Source organism: Cydia pomonella, chromosome 23 (assembly GCF_033807575.1).
Source record: "Cydia pomonella isolate Wapato2018A chromosome 23, ilCydPomo1, whole genome shotgun sequence".
NCBI classification, from domain to species: Eukaryota; Metazoa; Arthropoda; class Insecta; order Lepidoptera; family Tortricidae; genus Cydia; species Cydia pomonella.
The window spans coordinates 4329170-4341392 of record NC_084725.1 but is presented as its reverse complement, the minus strand read 5'-3'; positions in this window follow the sequence as shown (position 1 = coordinate 4341392).

Below are 12223 nucleotides of genomic sequence, written 5' to 3'. Positions count from 1 at the left end.
AATGTTAATGTTACCAGTAAAGTAGGCTCAATAATTTTAATTATGAGAGGTGTATTATTTCGAAACCGAAATTACAATGGAGCATGATTTACAACCACTCCGAAGGTATTTAATGTAATAGAATCTCCTGCCTTTTGTTTGAGTCACAAGATATAAAGAAAATGAGAAAATCACTGAGTATAAAATTGAATAATTCCAGAAAGTAAGTATCTACACTTCCTGGAAAGCAAGGCTCGGTAACCGGTTAAATTTCCAAACCGTTATCATGTACTTGGCACAAAACCTTTTAATTTCAGTTTAGTTCGTAAAACTGTTATTTTTAAACTGGTTTTTAGAGAGGATTTTCATAAAGTTCTTGTCAGATTAACCTCGCAAGCGTTATTGAACCTTTAAGTCTAAGTAGAGACTTTGCCTCCTTGCTGTGTTCTGAACAATTCCGTGTTCATCCTCATACCCTAGAACCTAAATGGTCGCGTACTGTGCGGTTTAAGAGAAATTTCCTCCCGCGAACGCTTCGGCTGTGGAATGAGCTTCCTGCCGAGGTTTTCCCGAGGGGCTACAGTATGGAGTTCTTCAAAAAGCGAGTGTACAGTTTTTTAAAGGGTCGGCAACGCGCATGTACTTCAGGTGTTGCAGGCGTCCATAGGCTACGGTGACTGCTCACCATCAGGCGAGCCGTATGCTTGTTTGCCACGTCGTGGTATAAAAAAAAACTGGTTTAGAACAATAGCATCCAGTTTTTTTCTATGTTGGTGTCTTTCTTTACGCGGCACACCACCAGGCCGGCTGGCCGTCTCGTCGCTCGCAGAATAAGCCGGTTTATTTATGTTACGTTCGCGTTTTTATGAAAGTTCGGAGTAAAACCGAAATAAACCGCTATTTACCGCTATTTAAAAAACCGGTTCCGAGCCTTGCTGGAAAGATGTAGTGAGGATCAGTAAGAATTAAGGTAACGTTCGAATGTCACATTAACATTACGCTTATATAGTGACACAACTATTGACAATGATTGGAAGCTCATGCAGAGAGAGGGTGTGAGCTATATAGTCCGCACGTAATTAGGTAATAGGGGTATGGGCACTGTGAATGTCATCTCGGTTTGTGTGGTAGGGCACAGCACAGCGGATATCGTTCCAGATCTAGAGCAGAGCCCAACTGGGGAAGTATCTCCATCTTACAGAAAACCGCAACCAAATAACACTAGACCCTACTCTTAGTGTTGTTTTTCTGCCGATGAGTGAGGTTGCCAAAGCTCAAGGTGCGGAGTGTTAGGGTCGGCAACGTGCAAGTAACTCCTCTGAAGTTGTAGGCGTACATAGGTTACGGAGTCTGCTCCATCAGGCGAGTTGTATCGACCACCACCGACGTAGTATAAAAAAATGACCGAAGTAGGGATATTCTTGTGTTACTAAACAGCCTCGCCGGCCTTTGTTATGTAATATTTTGTCACTATAGTTGGCTCAAGAGCATATTATCTTAGCTGTTCATCTGTGGGCTTTACATCTTTGCAATAAGGTTTTTGTATTGTCAGAAAACTGTGGTACAGTCAGTATAACGCGCCAAAAGTATCTGCCACCCTAACTCTTCTAAATAGTGATAAATCTCTATAATTCGCCTTCAAAAGTATCTTTTACAGTTAATTTTTTCTACATATAGAGATTTATCTATTTTTGTGAAGCTGTCACAGAACGGTAGAGTTTAGAACAAGAGTCTGCAACCATTTTTAATAGCACACGCAGTGCAAGTGTTATTTATTATACGTCTAGTTTCATAGTTTGACGTTTAAAATAACACTTGCACAGCATGTGCTATCAAAATCGTTGTAGACTTGTCTTGATTTAACTCTAGATACTTTTGACGCGTAATTTGATCCGCTACTTTTGATACTGATTGTACACAGTATAACTCCCTAATTTATCTAAACTCCGTCCGATTTCCGGACGTGGACCCTAGTTTGGACCGTACTGTTTATTTGTTCGCATAAATCCCTTGAATGTGCTCATATTGGTGCAGCCGGAAATCGAACCCGTTTCCCAAGCCGAGCCTGCTAATAAATTGCTTGCAAGTACTAATGTAACGTCATTGGGTATTTGGGATACTAGATCAAAGTTCTGTATCCCAATTGTTCTCAGGTATTTTGTGTAACGACTGTTTGGTGTGCGCGAAATTGCGAGTTGCGTCATTATAATTCGTGTTATCCACGAACGCGCGCAGATTTTTTTTATGGAGGATAGGCAGGCGTTTGACTACGATCACACCTGATGGTAAGTGATGATGCGGTCTATGGTGGAGCAAGCTATACCTATTTACTCTATCCTTGAAGATAGATTAAAACGATACGATACGATAGATTTGTCAAATCTAACGTTTTAAGACGAAAGTGGGGTACCCGTGCCAAACGTTTGTATGAAAAGGCTTTCATACAAACGTAGTCCTCATTTTCCTCTCTGGATATTAACATTATGGAAAATATTTTGACCCAATTTGTTGTATATCAACCACAGCTATGACCTTTGATTTTTTTCGAATTTTTAATTATTATAGGAGTTAGAAGCATTTAAAAGGGTCTAGCAGGCTAAGCGAACTAGAGGTGCCCCCAACGACGGATTTGGCCATTATTTACAATAATACAACAATCTAAAGAAGTCAAACGTAGGGGAATAGCTATGGTTTTTTTTCAGTACTGCTTGTGATCCTCGTATTTTGCGTAATCGTGAGCGCCTATTGCTCATAAAACCATGAAAATTCTTGCAAAATGCTCCGAGTTCGAAATAACGCTTAACAATCAGCTTACGTATAATTGTGTTTGTTCGGTCGGAACAAGTCGTTGATTTATTTCCAAGAAACAGGTTAAGAGGCGGTTCGTTAATAATATTAAGCTTTTTTTTTATTATGGGACCATATTACACCTGTGAGTACCTACTAGAATGGAAATAGTCATCGCAGTGCGCTACATTAAAAAAAAAAGTATGAATGCCTAGTTTGAAGTGATCCTTTTCAGAATATAGATAAAAGGTACTAAATTGTTATTTTTTTATTTTGTCCATATCGCCACACTGTGATGGTGAAGGGCAAAATATTGTCATAAAATAGCTTTCAATTGTGCGCCAAAAATATTTTTTTGTATGAAAGGTAATGATTACTTCATAGATAGATTTTTCGTCCTTGATTTGTACAAACATGATACCAACAGCTACAGGGTAGGTAGAAACAGGGCGCAAACTTGACCGCCGGAATCGCCTTTCCCCCCTCCGTTTTTGGGTTAGAGTTAATCTCATCGCTAGGGCATTAGATCAACTAAGTATAATTTAAGGAACAGTTGTTGTCACCTGGGACAAAAGTGCAAACTAACTGAAAATTTTGTCATAAATGAACCTACCTCTCTGTTCAATAACTCAGTCGGTCCATTGTGATGAGTTTGAGGTAATATAGATACACAATTGATTTCCCATTAGGTATTACAAATTATGATTACGTAATAGTACATTATTGCAGAGGCCGGGAAAAATAAATTCGTATATGAGTATCGATTTTGTGGGACGATGCGTAGCAGAGTCCGACAAAGAATACGAATCCACGAATTGCAATTCCTGTCGAGGCATATATAGTGCTTTTCTTCAAACATGCGAGGAAATAAGATAAGTTAATCATTAATCGAACCTTCACATCAAAAACGTCACTGACAAATTCTCTCTATAATTATTTTTTTAAAGTTCTAGTAACAACTCATACTGCAATTCACTACTATTCCAATATTCGTTCGTTCAAATTAATTGCGCAATATAAGCTGTATGCGCACGCCTGAGATTCTAAAAAATTATAAAATTTATGCAGTTTTGATTTTATTAAGCAGTATTCACACGATCATACACGACGGTCTTGTAAGAACGAGACATGTAAGTTGGTTTATCTTCCTATTTCACTCTGTGGAAAGAATTGGTGGAAATATTCGTTGCCAAAGGGTAAGTCTCGGAGTCGTTAGCACGAGTCTCAGCAGAGACATTGTTTTTTTCCTATTTATTAGAATTATAATTGCAGGATCAATAACGTCGCCTTAAGCCAGGTCCGCGGGTAGTGTAAATACATAATTCTTTTATGAACCACTTTTCGCGTTTGCCCGTACAGAGCAAATAAAGAAATTAATGCCATCGGGTTTACGCAATTTTATTGCCGGCAGCTTTGTTTTTTGTTCGGATTTTGTTGAAAAATATCGTCGTTGTTGGCCGGCGATTTTGTCCTCGAGCTACGACAAAAATAGCCGCCATTTTTGCCGACAAATAGCTAACAGTGTATAACTGGAGTGACTATGGAAAATCCGTCTAAATCTGCAAACTGCTTAGCAATGTGCAAGATCTCAAAATTCTCATGTAAGTATCCACTTAAAATGTTCCCATTAAATTTTTGAAAAAAAAAATTAAGTCACTGCTAATTCTGCTGCACCAGTAAACCTAACTTGGTTCAAAAATAGAGTTGAAAAAATATTAACTTTCAAACAAAAATATGTTTTCATATCGTGTTCGGACAACCTACAAATACTCTTTAACACTTTTACTTTTTTGAATGATAATGATTTATAGCTCTTTTCTATTTTTGACATTATTTGTAGTTCTATAAAATTTCATTGTTGACATTCTTTAATATTTTATTGTTATTGTGAGTTTATCTTTCTGAAGTGATTTATTATTTTTGTAATTGATTTGACTAATGAAGCATGAATACCTTAGACCTGTGCATGTTAACTTAATTTTATATAAAAACAAATTCGTACGCCAAGCGGCAAAACATAGTGTTCGCAATATGCTTTACCTCTAAGACCAATACAATGTACCTATGTTATAACGAATAAATATATCTGTACAATCGCCCTCGAATAGGGAAATTGTTTTAGACAACGAGAAATTTAACAATCTATGCCAGTGAAAGCAAATAGCTCGAAAGCCAACTCACCCGGTCTCTGCACGACGAATCGCTTTGTCGGTACCGACACTCTTCATTGGCGAGCTGATGCTGTAGTGGCTCCGGTGAGGGTTTCGAGCACACAAATCGACAGTTTTTAGGTGTTTTTTATTTTTCACGACGCACGAGCTTGCGTATACGGCCACGAGCAGCCATCGAAATCTATCTACCTTCCACTGGCTTTTATAAACGTCAAAAAATATTCGAAAAAGTACCCTACCTACTGTCGCTAATTAATGTGTTCCGTTTTACGATATAGAAATTAAATGTCTCAAAAAAATAACAAATAAAACTAAACTAGATATGGTGTCCGGACCGATCATTCCGCCCACCAAATACAAAGTATTTTAAGAACAAACTAGTCTATAGGTAAAGGACACAACTTTACCAGAGGTCTTTGTATTAGACCTGATTGTGACCGAACCGTAGCTACACGGGAGATCCCATCTTTGCCCGGATGCAAAGATACTATACGACCAAGAGACCAATGAAGTGGCTTCAGTTGTTCATCTTTAATCAATACTAATGTGCCCACCTTGGGTTCGTCAATATCCGAGTGCCATTTCGCGCGTTGATTTAATGTATGCAAATACTCCAAATGCCATCGCTTCCAGAAATCACGATGAAGTTTCTGCACAAGCTGCCAACGATTCGAAACAGAAATGTTTATGTCGCTAGTTGACGTATCTACAAGTGATGTTAAGGGCTCTAAGGTGAGAAAATGTCCGGGTGTTAACACTGACATGTCGTTTGGATCGGAACTCATCTCACAGAGTGGCCGTGAGTTAAGGGCCGATTCAATTTGTGCGGCCACTGTAAGAAATTCCTCATAAGTTAGGATTTGATTCCCTACAACGCGAGCAAGATGCGTTTTAAACGATTTGATGTTGGCTTCCCACAAGCCGCCGAAGTGGGGTGCGGCTGGTGGATTGAAAGAGAATTCGATACTCTCACGAGAAGCTGCGTCTTGCATGAGAGGTAGCAATGCGTTATAAGCGCCTACGAAATTCGTACCTCGGTCACAATGTATGCGTTGGCAACGGCCACGGCGAGCGATAAATCGACGCAAAGCAGCGAGAAAGGCTTCGGTGGTCAGTCCTATAACAAGCTCGACATGAGAAGCCTTGGTCGCAAAACATATAAATAAACACACGTGTGTTTTAAAAGGCCTAGCTCCACGATAGCGTTTAATGTATGTGGGAAAAGGACCCGCAAAATCGACACCGATACACGAGAAAGGTTTTACTTGTGAAATACGAGTTTTTGGGAGGTCTGCCATACGGGGCACCAAAGGTTTTGGATTAGAGCGGAAGCACTTTATACATTTCGATAGGCGAGAACTAATTACGCGCTTAGAAGCCAGTATCCAAAAGTTTTGTGCAATCAAGAAATTTAGCGTGCGTAATCCCGGATGCTGACTATCGTTATGTACTTGGTCGATGACGAGCTGTGTCATGCGATCCTGACTGGGCAGCAGTAAAGGGTGCTTGCAATCATAATCAAGTTCAGAGTGAACCAGCCTACCGCCCACCCTCAACAAACCGGAATTATCGATAAAAACACTGAGTTTTCTGAATTGTTTAGGCAATTTTTTACCTTCCTTTAGAGATATTATCTCATTCGAAAATGACTTGTCTTGAGTTAACTTAACTAAATTAGTAAGGGCACCATCGAGTTCCCATTGAACAAGTGGGCCGAAGCGTCTTTTGTCAGGTTTACGACAGTTATGTACGAAACGATGAACGTAAGCGACAATGCATTTAGCCTTATTGAGACTCGAATGTCTGGATAAGAAGTCATCAAGTTGGTTGACGGCAGTAAACAACACGGTCTGCTTGGGGACCCTTTGTTCTTCCAACAAGTCCGATTGCGGTTCGATAGACGACGGTAACTTTGGCCAAGAGCTACTGTCAAGTGCCAACCAAGCCGGGCCTGTCCACCATAGAGGATGATTTACAAGTTCTCGAACAGTCACTCCGCGAGAGGCACAATCAGCCGGATTGGTTTCTGACGTGACATGGCGCCAATGACCAGCGGGTATTCTTTCTTGTATGTGACTTACGCGGTTACTGACGTAAGTTTTCCAGCGTTGCGATGGCGAACGTAACCAGGAGAGTGTCACAGTGGAATCAGACCAACAGAATATATCCTCAAATTGGACGTCTCCGTTGTAAATTTCCTTTACGTGTTTAACGAGGTCTGTCAGCAAAACTGCAGCGCACAGTTCCAAACGGGGGGTAGAAGTACGTTGCAAAGGAGAGACCTTACAGCGTGACATTATCAAATGTATAGTGATGCTACCATCACTATGTCGAATGCGAAAGTAAATGACAGCCGAGTATCCTGCCTCGGAAGCGTCACAGAAGCCATGCAGCTGAACACTGCAGGACTTCGTCGATGGAATGAATCGAGGTATTTCGAGAGACGACAACAAGTCGAGATCTAAACGATAACGAAACCAGTTTTGGCTGATATTGGGGGGTGCTACCACATCCCAATCCAAACCGAGAGTCCAAAGTTCTTGAATTATGCGCTTGAACGAGAGTGTCAAGGGTGTAAGAAACCCAAGAGGATCGAATATGCGCGCCAATTCCGAAAGAATATTTCGTTTTGTGCACTTTTCATGAAGCGCATTGACCGTGAAAGTGAACGCGTCACTGGACGGGTTCCACTCCATGCCGAGCACCTTAACAGGAGATGTCGGTTCCGAATCAAAAGAGAGCGTCTTATTATGACAATGGGTTGGGTCGAGATTCTCGAGCAGACGGGGACAGTTGCTCGACCACTTGCGAAGTTCGAAACATCCTTTCTCTAGTATCTGAACCACCTGAGACTGAAGGTCGAGAGCTGATTCGACAGACTCAGCGCCTGTCACCACGTCATCGACGTAAATGTCTCGTTTGAGGACGTCAACCGCACGAGGATACTTTTTGCCTTCATCAATAGCTAATTGAATCAGGGCTCGAATGGCAAGGAAACTGGACGAGGACATGCCGTAGGTCACGGTATTTAAACGAAATTCTTGTATAGGTTCATCGAGGGAGAACCTGAACAAAATGCGTTGGAAATCTCGATCGGTAAGAGAGACTAAAATTTGTCGATACATTTGACGTATGTCGGCTGTGAAAACAACCGCATGCAAACGAAAGCGAAGTAATATCGAAACGAGATCAGATTGTAGTTTCGGTCCAACGAGCAACTGGTCATTCAACGAGGGGCCTCCAGTAGGCTGAGCAGTAGCATCAAAGACCGCTCTCAATTTGGTGGTGGTGCTGCTGGGCTTGAGCACGCAGAAATGTGCTAAGTAATAAGCACGCCCGTCTGACTGGGGTGCTACTGGTTCCATGTGACCAGCATCGAGATAATCACGCATAAAATTATTGTATTCTGTCCGGAGTTCCGGTTCACGAGAGAGTCTCTTTTCGAGGGAGAGCAGGCGGCGCTCGGCAAGAGCGCGCGAGTCACCTAAACGAGGATCGACGGTTCGAAACGGCAAGTGTACGATATATCTCCCGTTCGAGTCACGAGCGTGAGTCGAGGCGAATATTTTCTCGCACATGACTTCATCGTCAGTTAAGGGCGAAGAGTTAGGGAGACTTTCAATTTCCCAAAATTTTCGAATTTGGGTATCGAGCGATTCGATCGAGCAAAACAATGAAGTCTGGGAATGGGAAGTTGCGCAAGGGGCCTTTCCCATGATAACCCAGCCAAGCTTGGTCTCAAAGATTGTGGGTCCATCGTCACAGTTGTGGCGGTTACCCAAAAATATTTGACAAAAAACATCCACTCCCAATAAGGCGTCAATGCATCCAGGTTTATCAAAATTAGAGTCGGCGAGTTCAAATGCTTTGACGCATGACAACTGGTCCATGTCAATTTTTACTGCAGGCTGATCGCTGCAGATTTTGGGTGTAACAAAGGCTTCGACACACATTTCAAAATCAGATTTCATGCTGCGAATGTTAAGAGTGGTATAAGAAGTTGACAACGTTGACACCTCACATACACCCTCAATAGAGGTATATATTATTTTTTTTTGTCGTATCGGAAGTCCAAGCCGCTGCGCGCAACGTCGCGTAATAAGGTTTGGCTGACTGCAATTGTCTATGACAATACGAATTTTTTGATAACTACCGAACTTATCTAGTACCTCCACGCATGCAGTAGCAAAAAGAGATATTCGACCCACAGGTGCTGGATCGGATGCGAGCATGGCCACTTGTTTGTCAGGTACGTGCATTGGGGTGTCGAGGGGCGAGGACGACGAGCAAGTCGCGGCGCCAGCGTTTGTCGAGGCCGAAGAAGCGACGCTGACTTTGGAATTACCGCTATCGACATCGAAATGAATAGTAGTGTGATGGGCAACATTACACTTTAGACAACGAGACTTTGAGGGGCAAGTTTTAACTACGTGTCCAGAACGTAAGCAGTTGACGCAGAGCCGATTGTCTTTGACAACAGAAAAGCGCTCGTGAGGCGTCTTGTTCCGATATTCAACACATTTAGCAAGGTCATGATTTGACTTGCATAACACGCAATACGATTCGATCGAGGTGGCGCTAGTGGTGACTAGCGTTTTATAGGCTGCTCCCGCAGGAGCACGATCCTGCGCCGGGCGCCAGGCAGCGGTGCGCGGCGCGGCGTGGGCGCGCGCGGTACGCCCGGGTGCCGTGGGTGCGCGTGCCGCAGGGGCGGCGGCGCACTCGGTGAGGTCGGCGAGCTCTAACGCTTGACCGACCTTACTGACGTATTCTAACAACGACTCGAATGACGGTACATCTTTGTTGTCGTTTTGCAGTTCAAAACGACGACGGGTATCCTGGTCCAATTTATTGATCAATAAATAAAACAATGGAAAATCCCAATTGTTGACAGGAAAACTCAGATTTTTCAAAACCGCGATATTTTCTCTAAAAGTGTCTACAAGTCGACGTAACTCGCTAGGCGAATTAGATTTCAACGAAGCGTTCTGAATTTCTTCCCAATGACGAAAAGCCAATTTGCGTTTGTTATTATATCTATCGATCAAAGCTGCGTAAGCATCTAAATAATTGCTATCCGATAAAGGAAACCCTTTTAATAATTGCAATGGTTCACCCGAAAGGAGTGAAATTAAAATTGAGAACCGCTCAATATTTGACAATCGTTTGTTTTGATGTACCATTGTATTGAACATATCATAAAATGTTCCCCACGATTTAATGTTGCCATCGAAATGTACGAGATTTAAACGAGGCAACTTAACGGACAAATCGGTTCTATTTGTCTCGCCCTCGATAGTAGTCGCAGTCGACAACGAAGTGTGAATTTCGATTATTTGAAAATATTTGTCGTCAAATTCTTGACGTACAACATCCTCCTGGTCTAATTCGTTCACATCTGTTATTTCCGAAATGAGTTTCAAATGGTGGGTTTCAAAACTAGAACAATAGCCGTCTATTTTGCTAAATCTAGACATAAACAATGGTAATCGCGAGGAATCCACTTTAGCCTGCAACCCAGCCGCCAAACATTCATCGATTCGTTTGATCGATATTTCGCGTTTCAATTGCAAATTACGACGAGCAAGTGCCTTAGACATGATTAGTTTGAATATGAAGCAACCGCGTTAATTAAATGTAAAAGAAACTTCTTCGATAAACAAAACAACTTGTAGAACAAACAAATTTCAACCTTATGAACTATGCTATAAGGTCCACCCGCCACGATACCACCAAATACACAACTCAACTTATAAATGCTAAATAATATTTGCGAAGAATAATTTATCTTGCTACAATAGGTGCGGAAGGAATTCTTGTTAAAATTATTATGTTGATAGATGGTCAAAACGATTAGAAGCCAGACTTGCAATTCAATTATATTTCGAATGTTTCCGAATGTAGGAGACGAAGCGAGAATCACTTATTAAATGTGAGTTAAATAAATTATTTGACTACAATTTACAATAACAAGAACAGTTCGCACCGTGCTGTGCTGCCGTTGGAAAATAGACCTTAATGGATTGTAGATAAGCTCGCGAATACTTTGTGCCGATTATGAGTACGTAACGTAAGTATTTAAATATTTAGCAGAAGTAGCAAGTTATTGATAAGGATTAACTATGTGATCTATGTGAATATTAATGGACATCTATCTGTGAACATTATTCAATAATAATGCACGATATTTGTATGGACTAAATACGCGGGTAAAAAAATTACTAATTTATCATATGTACTTGTACTATTGTGTAAATTATATTCGTCTAGGCATTATATTCACTTTACAAAATAACAATATCTAATTATCGCTATTCTTAAAGTCCCCAAATCAACACTGTTGTATATAGGTTATTATATTACGTAATCAGAAATGGCACGCGGTGCAAATATTATCCGACTAATTTTAGAAGTGTTCTATTCCCAACGGTGTCAATACCAAATTCAATGCCTACTTAATTTGGCCGTATAATATAATTGCATCATCAATTCGATCGGTTAAAATTCGATATTTTAATATAATGTGATAAAATAACTGTATTTCTATAGGATTATAGGCAACGACAACGAAACGAAATTAGCGACAGTTTTAACGAAACGAAAGAGGTTCAAAACGTCACTCCTGGCCCCGAGACAGGTTAGCTGTTCTCAGTTTGAGGAGGATCCGCGGTCGAAGGAACAAATGTACAATCGCCCTCGAATAGGGAAATTGTTTTAGACAACGAGAAATTTAACAATCTATGCCAGTGAAAGCAAATAGCTCGAAAGCCAACTCACCCGGTCTCTGCACGACGAATCGCTTTGTCGGTACCGACACTCTTCATTGGCGAGCTGATGCTGTAGTGGCTCCGGTGAGGGTTTCGAGCACACAAATCGACAGTTTTTAGGTGTTTTTTATTTTTCACGACGCACGAGCTTGCGTATACGGCCACGAGCAGCCATCGAAATCTATCTACCTTCCACTGGCTTTTATAAACGTCAAAAAATATTCGAAAAAGTACCCTACCTACTGTCGCTAATTAATGTGCTCCGTTTTACGATATAGAAATTAAATGTCTCAAAAAAATAACAAATAAAACTAAACTAGATATGGTGTCCGGACCGATCAATATCAATCAATCAATCAATCACTTTCACCCCTGAACTACGTTCGGATCGCGGCTACGTCGTATCCGATAAAATGGGTTTCTCGGTATGTGGCGAAAATGTTTCAAAAGAGGCAAAACGACAACGTGTCGTGATTGGCGCTGCGTTAATACAGAAAGTAATACAATGAACAGCAACTC